This window comes from Triturus cristatus, chromosome 6, assembly GCF_964204655.1.
Source record: "Triturus cristatus chromosome 6, aTriCri1.1, whole genome shotgun sequence".
NCBI lineage: Eukaryota > Metazoa > Chordata > Amphibia > Caudata > Salamandridae > Triturus > Triturus cristatus.
In genome coordinates this window covers 1,057,166,117-1,057,185,359 of record NC_140589.1, presented here as the reverse complement: position 1 = coordinate 1,057,185,359, position 19,243 = coordinate 1,057,166,117, and the positions used below count along the sequence as shown (strand labels likewise).

General features: G+C 45.0%; 1 protein-coding gene across 14 annotated transcripts in view; it reads left to right on the top strand.

The window, feature by feature from the left end:
- The window catches only part of EPB41L2 (erythrocyte membrane protein band 4.1 like 2), a 680,749-nt gene that overhangs the window by 83,913 nt on the left and 577,593 nt on the right, over window positions 1-19,243 (top strand). For 4 of the 14 annotated variants that reach the window (XM_085611889.1, XM_085611885.1, XM_085611883.1 and 1 more), the window contains exon 1: window positions 7,294-7,600. The exons of the other annotated variants lie outside the window; for them this stretch is intronic. The gene's annotated coding sequence lies outside the window, so the exon portion shown is untranslated. Of the gene's footprint in view, window positions 1-7,293; window positions 7,601-19,243 lie in introns of those variants that run through there. 14 annotated transcript variants of the gene reach the window in all.

Here is a 19,243-nt window from a genome sequence, read left to right as displayed (position 1 = left end):
CACCTAGGGAAATCTACCAAACCCACACATTTCTGAAAACTAGACACCCTGGGGATTCCAGGGTGTATGGCTTACGTGGGTTCCCTAACGTTTTCTTACCTAGAATCCCCAGCAAACCTCAAATTTAGCTGAAAAAATCACTTTTCCCACACATTTTTGTGTGGAAAAGTTGTGGCAACACCGGGCTGACACAAATTTCCTACCACCCAGCATTCCCCCAGATCTCCCAATAAAAATGGTGCCTCACTCGTGTGGGAGGCCCAAGTACCCGCGACAGGCAAGGGCCGTATTGAGGCGACATCAAAATTGCCTATCACAAAATGTTTTGGGCCCTTACTTGTCGCTGGTACTTGGGCCTCCCACACGAGTGAGGCACCATTTGTATCGGGAGAGCTGGGGTAACGCTGGGTGGTAGGAAATTTGGGTCAGCCCGGTGTTGCCACAACTTTTCCACACACAAATGTGTGGGAAAAGTGATTTCTTTCCAGCTAAATTAGAGGTATGCAGGGTATTCTGCGTAAGGAAACGTTGGGGGATCCACGCAAGCCATACCTCCCTGGAATCCCCAGGGTGTCTAGTTTTCAGAAATGTGTGGGTTTGGTAGGTTTCCCTAGCTGGCCCCCGAGCACAAGGCCAAAAACCCAGGTGACCCCCTGGCAAATCCAGGTCGTTTTGTGATGGCCAATTTTGATGTCGCCTCAAAACGTTTTGGGCCCTTGCCTGTCGCGGGTGCTTGGGCCTTCCACACGAGTGAGGCAACATTTTTATCAGGAGACCCGGGGGAAAGCTGGGTGGTAGGAAATTTGTGTCAGCCCGGTGATGCCACAACTTTCCCACACAAAAATGTGTGGAAAAAGTGATTTTTTTCATCTAAATTTGAGTTTTGCAGGGGATTCTCGGTAGGGAAATGTTGGGGGACCCACGCAAGCCATACTTTGCTGGACTTCCCAGGGTGTCTAGTTTTCAGAAATGTGTGGGTTTGGTAGGTTTCCTTAGATAGCCTCCGAGCCCGGGGCCAAAAACACATGGGACCCCCCTTTCAAAACCAGGTTGTTTATGAAAGGTAATTTTGAAGTCGCTTGAATAGGTTTTGGGCCCTTGCCTGTTGCGTGGGTGGGTCAAATACCCACACGTGAGGTACCATTTTTCTTGGAAGACTTTGGGAAATGCGGGCTTGGTGGAATTTTTTGGATCCACACAGATTTCAGAAATTTCCACCACAGAAATGTGAGGAAAATGTGTTTTTTTGGGACAATTTTTTAGGTTTGCAAGGGATTCTGGGTAACAGAACCTAGTGATGGCCAGAAAAGTCGCCCCATTCTGTATTCCACTGGGTGTCTAGTTTTAAAAAATGTACAGGTTTGCTAGGTTTCCCTATTTTCCGGCTTCGCTAGCATTGCTAAAAAATAAGTATGTGCCTTGTGGGCTTTCTGCTGCTCTGGGGGGGAATCGGGGGGAAGGGGGGGGGGGGGGGGAAGTTTGCCCCGATATGGCCCCAAAGGGGCAGAAAGACTGTGGCTATTTTTACAGCCTTTCTGCCCGGGCAGAAAGGCTGTAATTTCGTTGATGCAACCCTGCATTAGGATCTTTATTCATGCTGAATTGGGGATACAGTTGACTGTACGAGGATTTTTTAAATCTAACAAAATTGCTAAATTGCATTTCTCAAACTAGGGAACTGTCCCAAATGCTCCAAATCTGGCAACATATTGTTTGCAAAGATTTTTAGGTAGGTATTTTACTATTCTCAAACGTGGGTGGTGCTTTTGCATGCAGTAAAGTATGACCAAATCACTGTGTGGCAACAAATATCAAATCCAAAACTACAGGAAAACTTCAAAAACTATACATTTTAAAATTCTGTACAACGTCTGAAACCATTTGATTGAAGGCAGAGTTCCTCCTTCTAATTGGCAGGCCAAGAGAGATGGTGGAAATTTGGTCATTTTCATAAAAAAAATAATCAAAATAGTTGCATTTCTCATTTAACTATTGCACACAATAATGTCAGTGGGGAAGGTGGGTGTTGCAATACCAGGCATACAGAAGTTTTCAATGCCCTTGGTGTGTCCATAGATACTGTAATCAGTACAGGTTTTCGGTGTCAGGGTATTGGTTTTGGCTCTTGTGCTTTAGTTAGTGGTAGTTATCAACCCCGTAATTGGTAGTAAAGATATCAGAATCCTACCGTTTCACATTCTGCACACTCTAAGGAATCTGTCGGTCAGTGGCACACCTCTCATTATAATTCAGAAATCTTTAACGGTTATTGCCCCTGTTATTTTTGTATGCCAATAAAGGACGGAAACCTTCGCCTCATCTTAGAACGTACTATGCTATGAAAATGGAATAAATTAAAATATTCTGAAGAATCTGCATTTCTGGAGACAAAATCCTTTTTATTTTCTTCTTCCGAATGTGAACTTTGGTCCGTCCTTGTGGTGCACCTGTGCTTCGTTGTTAGATTTTGGATTCCCGAGGGAATAGGCACTGTGACAGTGGGTGCCAATCAGTGTGCACGCGAACCCCCATTAAAACTTAAGGGGAGAACATTGAGAGAGTGACATCAGGTTAGGTGCTGGGTATCTGAAGGTTCCACTGTTCTAGCTTTGTTTTGAGATCATCTTAGAATGTACCCTTCCGAACTTCCTAAGGAAAGACAGGATGAAGAAGCTCGTCCTGGCCCAAGGTCTGTCTGCTCTTGATCCAAAAGACTGCGATACACCTATTTCCACATTTCCGTCCTGCAGTCCCACAGACGTTAACTCCATTTTCACATGGCTCAGGAGCATTTTCAGTTTTCTGTGCTCCTCTTTGGCCTTACCAGTACACCTCGAGTGTTCACAATGGTGATGGTCGCCGCCCATCTGTGGTGGTTGGAAATACTAGTCTTCCCATACCTCAATGACAGGCTACTGAAGGTAGACTCTCCTCAAACAGTTGTGATCCACTTCCAGACGACAGTGATCTGTTGACATCGTTGGGTTTTCCATCAACTTGTGGATGTCACACCTGATTTTGTCACAACGGCTCCCCTTCATTGCAGCTATCCGGGACACAGGTCTTTTCAGTGACACCTCTCTGCCTTGTCGAGTCTAGGACATTTGGGCTATGATCCTGACATGGGTCTCAGTGAGGTCTGCTCTGAGGCTTCTTGGCCTCCTGCATTCTACTTGTGGACCATGCCAGGTGGCACATGTAGGCTTTGCAGTGGAATCTTAAGTCCCAGTGGGCTCAGCACCAAGGAAATCTGGCCGATTCCATGCAAGTGTCAGAGAAGACTGTGACAGACTGGCAATGGTGGCTGGTCGACTGCAGTTGGACCGGCGGTAGAACCCTTGCCCTACCACACCTAGAAATAAAGGTTGTGATGGACACTCCTTTGCTGGGTTGGGATAGGTCATATGTGAGAGATGGAGAAAAGAGGACTCTGGTGTCTGACAGAGGCTCGCCTCCACATCAAACTGTTGGAGTTACAATCTATTCGCTCGCCATTGAAAGCGGTCCTCCCAACAATCAAGGGGGAACGGGTACAGGTTCCAGCAGACAACACAACCATCATGGGTACTGCAACAAAAAGGGCAGAATGGGGTTGTCGGTCCTGTGCCAGTAGACCCTTTGCCTTTAGAAGAGGCTGAACACCCAGAGCATGTCCCAGATTTCCCAGTCCCTGGCAGGATCCTTAATGGATGCATTCCACTGACAGTGCCTAGTGGATCATGAATGGTAATTACGCTCAGAGGTGGCAGAGGCCATTTTCCAGTAATAGAGAGAACCTTTACATAATCTGTTCAACACCACAGAGAAATCGCAGTGTCACAAATCTTGTGCATTGGAGTTCACAAGATAGTCTTTCTTAGGAGGCGCCTTTCGCCCACTCTGGGGCTCAGGACTCCCATATGCCTTTCCGCCCCTGCCTCTGTTACCCAGAGTGCTCAAGAAAATCAGTAGAGACCGGTCCAAAGTCATCCTAGGGGTGCTAGACTGGGTGAGGAGATTATGGTACCTGGAACTTCTAGCTAAGAGCACATGTCCTCCGATCGGACTGCCATTTTGGGAGGATTTCCTGTCGCTGTAGCAGGACCAGGTCTTGCACCCAAGCGTGTATGACCTACACCTCCCTGTGTTGAGATTAAGCCATGACAGTTAATGACATTCGACTTTCCTCCTGAGATGGTTGGTGTTATTCAGGCAGTCAGGTATCCTTCAACGAAGTCTGTTTATTTATGACTTTGGGGAGGTTTGCTGTGTGGTGTTCTTCGCAGCACATCCAAACCTTACAAGCTTCTTTATTTGTTATTTTGTGTATGATTGGCCAAGAAAGGTTCTTCTGTGACCATAGTTAAAGGCTACTTATTGGCCCTTTGGACTTTGTGTACGTTAACTGGATCAACCATCCCACTTCAGATCACCTGTTGTGATATGGGTTTTTTTAAGGGGTTGAACCGTGTGTTTTCACCTACTCCTTTTATAATACTGCAGTGGGATCAAAGTTGCCCTGGCCTTCTTGTTGTGCTTGCCTTTTGACCTTATTCACAGTTGTTCTTTTTGCCTACTTACACTTAAGTGTTCCTCATCGTTGTAACATCTGCCAGGTGGGTGAGTAAACTTCAAGCGTTGTCTTCTATTCCACCATATGTTTCATTTTATCCGGACAAAGTCTTTCGGACAAAGGTAGCATTTCTGCCCAAGATAGTTGCACCCTTTTTCATGTAGGGCAATCCATTACCTTAAATGAACAAAATAGTGGTGGCTATGCCAAATTGAACCATGCACATCAAATAGCTGCAAAGGTAAGTTAGGGAAGCTCAAAAATGGACAGGTGCTTACATGGTATGGCAACCCTGCCACCTAGGGTATAATAGCCAATAATCAGGAGACCCTGGTTTGCAATACACAATAAACAATATACCGAAGCACTCAAAAAGCAGTCCACTGTAATAGTATATATAATAGTAGCGGCCCGTCCCCTGCCACAATGGCGGGCGGGACTGGAGGCGGGAGGAGAAAGGGAGAGGGGATTCGGGGTAAAAATAAATAACTTACCTGAACAACGCTGTCTCATCACACTCTTCCTCTGGACACACGCTCCCAAACTGCACTGCGGCCAATCTTGACGATGCATGAAAGCACTTTTTGTTAGTTCATTTCCGGTCCGATATATACACTGGTCCCAACATCACATCTACACGGGACAGAGCGACACGAGGTAGAATGATGCCTTCTGTTAGTGCAAGGGAGGACTACTATGCAGAAGCTGCTGGATGCAGTCTGATGCCTGGGGATATTCAAATGTGAGGAATCTGTGGTCTCTACCAAAAAAGACGTTACTGAAGGTAATTAACTTGTTCATTATGCCTTACTCCCTATTTAATAGTGCAGGTATGCTAATTTGCAACTGCAGCTATTTATTGCATCACAACTAACCATACACACAAATTAACATACTCTTTGGAGCTTTTGTGTTTTTCTTTCTCCTGGCGCTATTGACCATATTTTCAGGCTGAGTTGACCTTGAGATCTGCTACAATGTGTGCACTGAATTAGTGGGTCTTGTTCACTTGTTTATTGGCCCTTATTCTTTGGAACAGTTATTCTGAAGCAATTGGCTTTAATATCTGGAAAGGTTCGCCATATACATTGACACAGTTGGCCTTTTGCTTGTGGACAGTTACCCTTATTTTATGGCATAGCTGACTTTGTTCTCAGCCTCATCTGCCTTGTTCTCAGCCACAGGTGGCCTTCCTCTCAGACACAGGTGGACTTCCTCTCAGCCACATCTGGCCTTGTTCTCAGCCACAGCTGGCCTTGTTCTCAGCCACAGCTGGCCTTGTTCTCAGCCACAGCTGACCTTTTTCTCAGCCACAGCTGGCCTTGTTCTCGGCTGGCCTTGTTCTCGGCTGGCCTTGTTCTCGGCTGGCATTGTTCTCGGCCACAGCTGGCCTTGTTCTCCGCCCTTGTTCTCAGCCACAGCGGCCCTTGTTCTCAGCCACAGCTGCCCTTGTTCTCAGCCACAGCAGGTTTTGTTCTTTGTCACAGCTGGTCTTGGTCACTAGCTAAGTCGGCCTTGTTCTTTGTGATAACTGCCCTTAATCTCTAGGACAGTTGACTTTATTTCCTGAAACAGTTGGCCATATTCTCGACAAAATGTTGGTCAGTTTTAAGTCTTAGTGGTAGGATACTGCCGCTCAATCATTGGTATCTTATGCAGTACAGATATCCATTTCCTATAATAAACTATGGTACATTCATCTTCACTTCCCTGTCCAATCTGGGAATAATGCATCTGTTGCTTTCTTTGTGACATACACATGATACCCGCACGTACATCCTGAATTCTCCCAAACCTCCCATGCCTCCACCCCTTCTCCTGCTTTTTGCCCAGTGGTGATACAGAGCCTTTCCAGTGTTGGACTGGTCTTTCCGGCCGTCTGACACTGCTAGATGGGCTGGTTGAAAGGTACAGTGTGTGTTCAGTGCTGGAAATGGAAAAATAGAAGTGCAGGTACTCTGCACCAGAGTAGCAGTTTGTTTCTGAGACGTGCTTGTACACTCCAATTAAAAGTAGTATGTCTCTCTTGAGAAGTACAGGTACTCTCCCTCCTTAAATGAAAAAGTGCCGGTACTCCGGACCGTACCCGACAGTACTCCGTACCGGACAGTACCGGCGCATTTAAAGCCCTATCTGTGATCTGTTTTTGGACCGGTCACAGCCCACTGGACCTCACACGCCCTGTACACTGGTCCATCTGGCAGTGTTGGACTGCCTGAGTGCTCGAAAGGCCAATCAAACAATGGCATACGCTTAATCTTGCAAATGTATGTGGAGAACAAATATGATACTTCTTAAAGTTGTTCACCCCTACTTGTTTTGTATCTTTGTAGAGTGCAGGTAGCTGACTACATGTAGGTTGTTTGCTTTCCCACTTACGTTCGTGTAATAGTGTTTATAGCTTATCCCTTTGATTTTCAGTTGCCCACATAAAAGCACGCTGTCACCTGCCTTTCCCCATATTGTGTGAATACTGGAGGCGTTAACACAACTAACCAGTGTTTATTTAACTCGTTCCCAAGATCCGTTTGTACTTTGTCCTCTACATGAAGTCGTTGGGAACAGACGCCACATGGCTAGAAACTAATCGGAAAGGGTGGGGCCGCAGTGTTTCTAGGATTTGAGTTCATCTTACTGAAAGGCTTCTACAGATACGGCATCTGTTCTTAATTCAAGGGTTTCCTTTAAGATCGCCTGCATTTTTTGTGTCCTTTATTATTTAAAACAAGCAGCGCCGGTCTGGGCTCTTTAGCTGCGCGATGGATTTCACTTGGTCGTGTTGAGCTTCGTGGGTGAAGTGAAGTGGAAGTAAAGCTGGGCTTTTCTGCCGGGAGTGCCTCCCTCCCCCTCTCGCTGGGTCGGCTTTGGGTGGGGTCTGCCTTGCTTGCCTCGGTTACGCGCGCGTTGCGGAGATGCGCTCCTCGGCTTCCCTCAGCTAGCTGCGCTCGCCTGCTGTCAGAGCGGGATTTTTGTCGTTACCTCGGGCGCACGATAATATTTCAGGTCACTTGGACATCAGGAAGGGGGAGGTCCCCATCTGCGACGGAGGTAGGTGATTGATTTTACTTAACCCCCGTTAAGGTTCAGTTCCATTTATGTATTGTAATCTGTGCATGCGGCACACAGTGTGCGAAAGCAAACAGATGTTGATTTGTTTGGCATTGGAGGGTGTGTGGACAGCCTGTGACTCGTCGAAGTTTCGCTTAACGCTACGTGTGCTTTAATTGTGTTAAAGTCCGGCAAAGGGCATGTTTGTGTGGAAAGCTGGCATGGCTATTTTATACTTTGTCAAAATCGCAGAAAATTGCTATTCGTGTGAAGTCATACTAAGTTGGCATAGCCTTTTTCTGATGGTGTTTTTTTTAGTGGGGGTGGGGGGGTGGGGGGGCACTATACTAGTGTATTTTCGGATGAACATATTTTGCGGTACAGCGATAAACAAAGCATTTCCGAATGTGTATTCCAGAATTGTATGTGTTTTCTCACAGTTTTTGGGTATACTTATATTTTAAAATAATTGTCAAACCTGTACTGCCCAGTTCAGCAAATAGTGTAGTGATGCAATGAGATTGATGCCTACCTGTAATATAGACATTAACACACGTGCCTTATGTAACCGTGATATTTAATTGAGCTGCTGCTCGGAAAATAATGTTCCACAAAAAATATGGTAGCATAGTTTGGGGCGTTGAGGAGATTTATGTCTGAGTCTGGAAACCAAACTGTAACAGCACCATCCATACTTTGTGGCGTGATGTAAAGTGTGGACTAATTTTCGTCTTGAGTTGAGAACTAGATCTCAGTCTCCTATCGGTATGCTACATAAATATGGTAAGACGACGTACGAAACTGTCCAGCCAGAGCCAAGAGACCATTCACTCCATAGTGTGCGGTATGTAAACTTAGCATCTAGCTCAGTGCCCACAAGGAACTGTGCAGTGCACTTCACTTGTCACATTAACATGTTTTCCCCAATAATGTCTTGCATCATATGAATGAATCAAAATGTTATAACAACCCATTTAAGGGGGAAGGCAGGTTGGAAGTTCCTGTATGTTCCTGTACTTGAACTGCAGCACAGGATGGTGCTCTGTATCAGCTAGTCTGCCCTTTGCTGCATTTGCTCCACCACAGTTCTGTACAACTCGGCCACCACCTCTTTGGCTGAAGGCTCATGAAACTTATATCTTATTGCTAGAGTCATTCTCCATCTAGTTTTGTATTTTTTTTTTTTTTACTCCTGAATGACCGTGTCTTTATTGATCTTTCAAGACAAATTCGGTAAACTTTGGATTGCTAAATGTTTAGAAGCTGAAGCTTGTTACTAATGAGATCCCAATATACAGTGTCACTTGTTCAACTCGCTGAAGTATTGCAGATGTGCTTATGCGATACTAAAATGGCAACATAACCTGCTTTGAGTTATTGCTTGCTCTTATTTAAGATGTTATTGAGAGGTTTTGCACGGTGGTGTTCAGGATGCTACATGTAATGTAACTTAAGAAGTGGTTTATGATGTTGCATGTACTCATAAGCAGTATGGTGTGGTCACGTATATAACAATACAGAAATAATAGCACGACCATCATATTCTCAATCACTGAACGGTGAAAACTGTCAGAAAAAAACACCCGTAGTACATAGTAGATGTTTGAAGTAAAAAATTGTATTGAGGACCTCTCTCCATAAGGGTCTAACACATTTACAGTAAAAGAGTAGCTGATCAATGCCAACAGGCATCGGATAGGCCATGTTTATATAGTCGTGCAGGGGACCAGAAAGATGTGTGCTGCCCCCTTTTGAATCGTATTCCTTTAAGACCGTCGCTGTGTTTAATGATCTGTAGCATTTCATCGAATCGGTATCATCAGAGTTCTGATTGGTTCACTATTTTTGAATCTTTATTTCGACGCATTAACATCATAAAAGAACAATAAAAACATTTCATACGTTTTAACAATTGCTATCTCAAAGACAAAATGGGAAAAGGGGTCAAGTAGCTAACCTATTCATATATATCCGTTGCTTCCGACTAATCAATATCTAATTTCATATATCTTTGTCAAACACGTTTCGCCTGGGCGGAAATTTGGTTCACTTGTGAGCTTCTCTGTGGACTTGAAGATTCGTCACAAAATTCAAGCTAGCCTGGCTGATGAGGGTCAATACTCCGAAACCAGTCCCAGGATGTTTGTTTCTGGTCCAGGGAGGACCTAGCTTGGCAGTTCAGGCTGGACTGTTCCCATGAGGAGCAAGGTCAAGACTGATATGCATATGGCTGGGTCTAAACTGGGGTTGCATGGTGAGCAAAAGAATGATAAAATGTAACCCAGATCTCTTGACTGGGGCTGAATTCTTGATTTGTTCCTCTTTCCGTTCATCATTTGTGTGTCTTTTTATTTCAATTGGTATATCACTTCTGTTTAGGGTGTTGTATCCCAGTTTGTTGTGCAACTCCATCTCGGGGACAACCTGTCCTAGGAGTCCATCTGCCTGCAGGGAGGGGTGGTAGGAAAAGCCCTGCGACATTACCAGCAGCGCTGTATAGCACACTATGGACTCCTGATGTGCGGGAAAGCCAGCAACTCTATTTCGGGGACTACCTGTCGAAGGAATCCATTTACCTATGGGGACTGCAGGAGAAGCCCTGTGACATTACTTGCGACGCTATATAGCGCACTGCTGACTCGCACTGTACGGGAAAGCCAGCAACTCCATCTCAGGGACTACCTGTCCCAGGAATCCATCTAGCAGGAGAAGCCCCGTGACATTACCGGCAATGCTATATGGCGCACTGCGGACTCCCGCTACGTGGAACACGTGGAGGCTAAGCCCAGGCCAAGGGTAGGCTCATCTGCACCCGTCCAGGGCCAAACAGAGCTGGGTACCCCTCATACTTCTACTAGACAACTTACGTTGTGTGGTATCTACTGACTTTTTACTGTTGGTTGAATTTCCGCAATCAATTTGCACAAAACCCACAAGCCCATTATGCATGGTTAATGGACTAAACAATGACAAAGCTGCAAGGATGTGGAATTCGTATAGCCCAACGCCCGAAACATATTGTTTGGGGTCAAGGGAAACACGTTTTTGTGTGTATTTTGTCCTTGGGACAAGTAGGCGCTACCCACCCCCTACAGCACCAACCCTTTGACTGCCAGTTTGCAGTACCACATTATGGATCAGGGAAAGGCATTGCTTGCAGATAATGTAATATTTGTGTCCATGTGTTTAATGCTGTTCAAACTAGTATTTGTGGTTCATTAATGGAAAGTCTTGATTATTAAGGGAGCGCTCTAAGTAAATACTGCACGGACAGTGGTTCCCGTATAAAAATGTGCACACGTGTTTTCAATGTTTAGCAATATGAGGTTATGTATAATGCTCCCAGAATTCTCTCTGATCAGATGCAAATGTTTGCATAACCTTGGAGGCAAGATTGAGGATTCTTTGCTTTCAAAATAAAATGTTCACAAAAAAATGCAAAAACATTTCACTAACCTACTGTAAACCTTTAGGTACCATTTCTTTGCAGCACTTTTATAAAAATGTGTTGATGTATGCTAGTATTTCCCAAAAATATTCATAATAGAAAATCAGTATAACCATGTCAGGGACTGTCTGGGACTATGTCAGGAACACCGTCAGGGACTTGGGCAAGGACTGGCAACGGGGTAGAAAACGTACACAGAGGAGTACTGTGCTGCCCAGGATCACACAGGAAGTCAGAGGAGGAAAAGGGATCCAAAGGGGAAGCCTGTTCAAGTGAAAAAGATGGCTAAGACTCAGAAAGGAAGGGCACTCACAAGGCAATTTAGCAATCAGACTAACTACGCCCAGGACGGACGTGCAAGACAAATATATAATACAACATTAATAATAAAAGGGAGTGTGGGATAAAGCACTCGGGAGCTCCACACGGTAAGACTGAAGCTCAGTAAGTTTCTCACCCACAATTGCTGTTACAGATACAGACTGCAAATACCCACATATAGGATATGCAGGCAAAGGCAGGGTCTGTGGAGCTTATAACTATGGTAATGTTATAAATGCAACTCAAGGACAATACTCGCAGTGAACAAGAAACAACACCTAGGTAGTCAGCTGTGCCCACGAATCCTGGTGATCAAACAGGAAAACGCAAAGCAGTAACAGCAAGGGGGTAGAACTAAACCACAAGCACAATAGACAAGGAGCTAGCAAGGAGGAGTGCTTAACAGGAAAGGAAGGAAATCACTGGGCATCCTTGGCAGAAAGCAGGTAACAAACATACAAGGCAACCGAAGCAAGACAGCCGAATAGAAAGACTGCAAACTAGGAACTGGAACCAAGGAAATGGGAAGAAAGGCAGGTACCGGAAAAAGATATACAGAACAGGAGGCTACAAGGGTATACTAGAATAGTGCAGGTTCAGGAATCAAGAAAACATAGTAGCATAGAAGGCAGTGCTGGGGCAGGAACAAGAATTGAGGGGAGGGTCTGGGAGCTTATTAGAACACTGTAAAGTCCCACTATGCGGCCCCCTGGTGGTGGGTACGAGAACACAAGGAGAGAATCGTGACAAACCAGTTTCAAAAAGATTGAGAAACATAAAAATAAACATGCATTGGTAAAGCATTTGTAAAGCCAGTTGGTCTGAAATTGTTGGTCAGCCTTTTGGTTTTGTCAATGCGTGACTTGTTTTGGCATGGGTTTTGTAAAACCTTATTTGTGTGGGAGCTGCCAGACCCTCACCATTATATTAAACATTGGCAAAAGCAAAAATAGTTTTTGGTCTCAAAAAGCACACATTGCCACAGTAGTTCCTGGCACTGAACAAAATAACTGTGTCGACATGCTCCTTGTGAAAGAACAGAATGCTGTCACTCACAGTAAAGCTAGCCGATAGAGAGAGAGACAGAATTTTATTAAACACAAAAGGTCATAGTTAACGCCAGACCTCATTAGGTGACCAATTATTAAATAAAGTCTCAAAAGTGCCTCCATGTCCTTGCATTAAGTGCAAGAAATACAGCTTTCGTTAATTCACAAGACTTTACAGAAGTAGGCCAAGAAATAGAACTCCTAGAAAATATTTGTGTACTGCATTGTAGCATGAGCAAATATGCTGGTGCAGATTTGCACAGGCGAAAATCTGAGTGTTTGCTAGTTCATTTCCACTCCAACCACTTTTTCCCCAACCCTAGAAGAAATTTTTCGTCTGCCAGTGTCGGAAGTAAATTTCCAACCTTTCTCAGTATGGGAAAAAATTAGAGAATAGTTGGTGAAAACCCTTAAAACATGCAAGTTAGTAGGTTTGCACAAAGTCAAAAGTGCATTCCAACCCTGGAAGTATTGCTCACCATTACCTTCAGCCCCAGCATGTAGATCTGCAGAAATGTGGCAACATAACGGAATTGATTGTATTCAAACCCTACTATGGAAGGAGACCTGGCTTAATCAGAGAGGCTATTTCAGAGCTCCTATTTAATGAGATTACTGCCATAATTTGTTGCCGCATTACATAGCACAAAAGGGACAAGTTGATTTTGTTACAGTACAAGTACATTTATGAAGCAAACTTCCCCTTGGACAAGAAGATATTTTATTGAATTCAACACCCCTTGCAAAGCTGTGATCAATGGTATCCATTAAAGTATCTCTTCTCTGGGAAGTGAAGGTATTTAGCTCCGTACCACATGTAGGAGAGTAGGATCTGCTTCACATGTTTACCCCCCAAGTTTTGCTGGTGTATCACTGTTTTTTGACTTTAGTCTACCTGGGACCCTGCTATTCAGGGCCCCAGCCTAGCTGCTTCCTCTCTAAATTGATTGCATGTACTTTAGGTACACTCTAGATTGGATTCTGGAGTACCCTTGTGAGTCCCTAGTATATGGTATACTATGTACCCTGGACATAGGTACCCCAGAGGCCTACCAGGGGCTGAAGCATGTATTGTGCCACCCCTGGAAAGCCATGCAAAATGACACCACAGGTCTGCTACTGCAGCCTGGGTAAGGTGGTGCATGCACCCCTTACTGAGGTATAGGTTCATTATACCTCACCTATCACTGCACATAGTAACCTATCAGTCACCCCTATGACAGGCCTTATCAATCCTGAAGGCAGGGTGCTTGGTTATATGTAAGAGGGTGCCCAGGCATGAGCTGAGCCCCTCTGCAGCTTCGGAATCTCTTCTCCGGGGTTGTCAGTGGTGCAGCCTGACCATATACTCTGTGCATTATAACCCAACGGTAAATGCTAACTTTGGACTGGCTGCACGGAAACATGTCGTGTTTGGTGTCAAACACCTTGGAATCATACCCCCACACCAGTAACTGGTGTGGGAGTATGATCTCACCCTTCTAGAGGGAGAGACATGACAGTACTGGTATACCCGGTAGAAACCTAATCGAGCCCTGGCATCACAAAACACGGGTCTGGCCTCCTGCTGGTGACCGAAGCTCCGGCAGGGGAGGCCTGGAAAATAGGTTTCCTATCACAGGGAGGTGTAACCACCTCCCAGACAGGCTTGTGTATTGGGGCTGGGTGGGAGCACTCTGAGTGCTTTGAAGTCCTGCACTGGGGGCACATTTGGTGTCCCTGTGCATAGTCTAGCTCAAACCGGTTCAGGAGCTTCCAGCCCCTGCTCTGGCGCGAAACTGGACAAAGGAAATGGGTGTAGCCACCCCTCTTAACAAACCCTCCCAAAGGTGGGTCCCCAGAGCTAGTCCAACCCCTTCCTTAGGTATAAGTAAGGAACCTCTGTAACCAGAACTTTAGATATCCCTGGACGAAACGCTGAAGCTGAGTCTTGGAACTTTGACGCTCTACTAACGACTAGAGGACTGAAGAAATCTCCCTTGGGGTCAAGGAGGGACTCCCCTGCTTGGCAGGCACCAACAAAGCGTTTTGCCGGTGTGCATCTCCGAAGCTCCCGCCGGACTCCAAAGTATTTGCAGCCCAGGAAGAGGATTTCCAGACATCTCAGAGGGCGACCCGAGTCCCCAGCAAAGCTGAGACCCGCAGCCCTCATGAGTTGCTTGGAACCGGAACACCTGGCCACTATGCACTTTTGCAAGTGCATTGACTTCTCAACGTCTCTTGAAGTCATGCTTGGGATGACTTGTAGCCCCCACCTCGAGCACAGAATCCACAGAAGATTGTCGGCCTAGTCACCCCGAGTGACCCGTGGGCCGCCATTTTGTGTTTCGTCTCGAGGTCCCTTCGCGATCCCTGGTCCGTCGATTGGTGGGTCTCTCAGGGGGTAACAGAATTTCCTTGGGATTCCTTGGTTGCTCAAGACGTGCCCTGACTCCCTACCAAGTGGTGAGTCCCACAGACCTTGCTGGTCTGCACCGAAGCATCTTTCTCGTTTCTGCGTGGGTTGCTGTTGCCAAGGCTTGTTGTGTCCAATCCGGGCACCGACGCTGCAGCACTCGACATCCTTCGTGGGACAGCTCGAATCCAGCTCCTGGTCTTCCTCGACGCCTCCTGGTCCTAGTGGCTGAAGAGTCAAGCTTCACCTTCTTCACCTGAAATCACCCGACATCGGTGGGCATCTGCCTATCGCCTTCCTGGTCACTGACTAGTGACCCAGACTCTGTCCCCTCTGCTCTCAGGTACTTCTCATCTTCGATCCAGGCTTGGATCTCTTCGGACACTTCGCATCTTCCCGGCAGCAGCACTTCTTCGCCAGCTCCCATTGAAATTGACGACGCGACCCGACACCATTTGACACCTATGCACCCGGCTTCCCTGGGTGAGGTAACTCGAGTTCTCCGGTGCTGTCGTGTGTGTTGAACCTAGAACTTCATAAGTCCCAAAGGGTTTGGTCCTGACTCATTTCTAAGTGTCCCTAATCTTTAAAAATCTAACGGCGACTTTCCCCATAGAAGCTAACGGGAGCTCACGGCTATGTTCTCGCACTGCACCCGGCTCCCGTGGGTCCCCTGTGTCACTACCTTGGGTGGTTCCTTGGGGTCCCAGCGATTCTACAGGCTCTAGGCCTTGTGTCTAGTTAAGTCGTGGTTCTTATACCACTATTTTAGTATATGGTTTGGCTCGCCCCTAGGGCCTGACGTATATTTGTGCTTATTACTGTGATATTTGAAGTGTAACTTATGTGTTTTGATCTCTAGTCTCATAAAGAGACTAGGAGGGTGTGTTTAGAACTAAATACATATATTTTATATATATACCTGGTGTGGTGTCTTTCATTTAGGCACTCAAGCGATTATAGACTGGTAAAACAAGCTGCTTTACATTCCTTCAAGACTTAGCCTGAAGGCTGCTCTCCATAGATACCACTAGGATAGCTTTCAATAAAGGTTGTCTTTAACCTATAACCAATAAGGGGTTGTTTGGACTGGTACAGGTTACCCACTATAACTAGTGGACAGCATATACCAGGCCAACTTCTCACACCAAGGATTGTGCCAATAACTCTGATGGTCACAACATATACTAAGGTAGCCTGAGGCTTATACCCCTTGTACGCTTAACTTTATTTTGCTTACATCCAGTCAACACCATGGGGATAAGAAAAGGCGTGGGGGGGGCCACATCCATTTCCCCTCGTCAAAGTCACTTCAATAGCCCAAATGCTCCAGAGGGCAATGGGGATCATCTCCATGGAGATTGAATTGACTGAAAGTAGATTGTCTTTAAGCTCCGGCTTGCACTTAACCTCTTCACCCAACTCTATTGTTGCAAGCACATCTGCCATCCAAGCCACTACAGCCTCTGAAAACCCAACTAATAGCCATGTAACGTCCCCTTGCCCCTCTGTTGTAGCTCTCATTCCTGAGATGAACCCTGAGGAATGCCATCAATCATCGCCACCGTTCAGGAAAGTCTGAAGGGCAACTAGGAAAAACTTTGTAGAGACTGGCACACAAATGGACTTTGCTTTCCCGGTCTCTCTATCTGATTTGCACTCCAGCGTTCTCACCGAAGGAGGAACAGTCAGTCAGCCACCATGGATGACGCAGTTAGTGGGTGATCCCACAGAGATAACTGGAGTGCCGTCCGTAATTCAGCAGCTCCGGGCCACTGCTCCAACCCCTGGTTGCAGCCACACAGGAGTTTCGGGTCCGTTAGCTGGAAGTCTCTGCTACCCAGGACTGGGAGACCCAACCAGTGTGCACACCGGGTGGGGGTGGGGAGCTCCGCCACCGACGTTCAGACAGTTCGATGATATTTAACAAAAGAGGGTCAGCCTCTGGATTGAAGACGTGCTTTCAAAGAAGAGGTGTGAAATTTCTCTGGTAAAGAGTTAGGACTGATAAAAAGTGGCGTACCAGTTGAAATTACTGTAAAAACTTACGCAGTTTTCCCCAAAGTTAAACTGTATACATCTTCAGAAGATGCAGAGGAAGGAATAAAACCTCTTGGTGAAAATATTATTGAGGAGTGAATCTTTCGGGATGTGGTTGGTAGCCCTTTCAACTCTCCTGTGACCGGAATAAAGAAACCGAGTGAGAAATGGCGCATTGTACTGGACCTTAGAAAAATTAACAAATTTGTCATTGCATGATATCTGGTGGTACTGAATTCTGCAGTGATTGTGTTTGAAATTCCTTCAAATGCAGAATGGTATTCACTCATTGACATATGCCAAGCGTTCTTCTCTAGTCCGTATTCTTATTGGCATTTCTATTTCAAAATAAAAGACTTGTTTGGTATAGGATCCCACAAGGGTACACTAAAAGAGCTTCAATCTTTAGTCAAATTCGGAAGAAAGATCTAGATAATTTGAGGTTGCCCTGCAACTAAGTCTTGGTGCAGTATATTGAGACCTACTGGTCACATTAAAGACAATAGAAGATTGTAACCTTAACACAAGTGCTTTGCTTAATCATTTAGCTGACGGGGGTCACAAGATTTCCCCAACAAAAATGCAATACTGTAAAAAGTAAATAATTATCTTGGTCACCATTGAGGACATTTTCAAAAGAACAGGCTTCTGCAATTCTGGAAATGATAACTTCTACCACCCAGAGGGAGGTAAAGATGTTTCTAGGAATTGTTGGCTGCGGTCAGTGGATTTAAGTGTTCCTTGATTTTGGAACCTTTAATTAGGTTGAATCACAGTGACAGAAAAGATCCGGTACAATTTGACAAAGAGTGTTTAGAGGCATTCAGAATATTGTGAGAAAGTTTATGTAGTGCACCTGCCCTTAGAAAGCCTGATTATATTTTGACCTTCTTTTTCTAATGACATGATAGCTGGGTGTGCATTATCGATCCTTGCCCGGAGACATGGTGGGATTATGAGACGGGTAGCCTACTTTTCAGCTGTGTTGGATCCAGCAGCTGTAAGTCTTCCTGGTTGTTTGAAAGGGTTTGCAGCTGTTTGAGTGTCCATTGAACAAAGTGTAGGAATAGTGATGGGACATACTTTAATTATACATGTCGCACCCTCAGTTGAGATTCTGTTAACCCAAACAAGAACAAAGCACAAACAGTTGGTTAACTAGATACGAGCAAGTTATACTTACTGCAGAGAACATATTAATTAAGAGATTTAATTTACGTAATCCAGCAACTCTGCTTCCTGTTCCTGATTAAGGTTGTGAAGACTGGAAATCTGGTGAAGATGAGGATGATGAGTGTGAACATAATTGCATTGCGGTTGCCGAACTATGTAGCAAACCAAGACCAGATATTAAAGATACTACTCTGGAAATGGCTGAGCTGACTTTATTTGTTAATGGTTCTTGTTTGAGAGATCAATATGAAGCATTGATAGCTGCCTATGCAGTTTGTTTCATTTCTGAAATTCTTGAAGCATCCTGTCTGCAAATGTACCTTCAGCACAAGTGACGGAGTTGGTTGCGTTGACAAGTTTTTTTTGCAGACAGCCAATATGGTTTTGTTGTGAGCATGATTTTGGTCAACTCTGGTCATAGAGAGATTTTATGACATCTTATGGAGCTCCTATAAAAACAGTCACTATGTCCTTGATTTGTTGAAAGCAATGCAGCAGCCGAAAGATATGGCTGCAATCAAATGTGCTGCCTGTAAGCCTGGAAAGGATCGGATTACTCCTAGAAATAATTATGCTGATCAAGTAGCCAGATACTGTGCATTTGAGAATGAAACAGTGATTCAGGAAACAGAGAATGATGAATCAAGAGTAAATGCTATACAAAATGCACAAAATAATAATTGTTTCCTATCAAGTTCAATTCAAATTTATTTGAGCGAGTTGAGCATCCTTCAAGAAAAAGCTACAGAAGATGAATAAATGAGATGGGAAAAATTAGGTTGCAAGAAAAGTTATCCGGATTTGAATGTTACTTCTGAAAACAAATACCTTTTGCCAGATGCTATTTTATATCCTTGTGCAAGGTACTTTCATTGACAGTCTCATTCAGGGTGAAACTGTATTCTTCAAACATTTATAAAATATTAGGAAACCATACATTTCAAAAAGGTTGCTGAAAGGTTATGTTCCAGGTGTTTAGTGTGCCAGAAAAATAATAAAGGGGAAAAAAGACATTGACTATAATGACTCGTATTGGCAAATCAGAGGGCCCATTTACAAGACTCCAAATGGACTTTGTGCAGATGTCAGTTTGTAATGGTGTAAAATCCATTTTGGGCATTGTCTGCTTGTTTTCTAAATGGGGTGAGGCTGATCGTACTCGTACTTTAAATAGCCTTACAGTTGCTAAACTTTTGTTGAGGCAGTTAGTTCCAAGT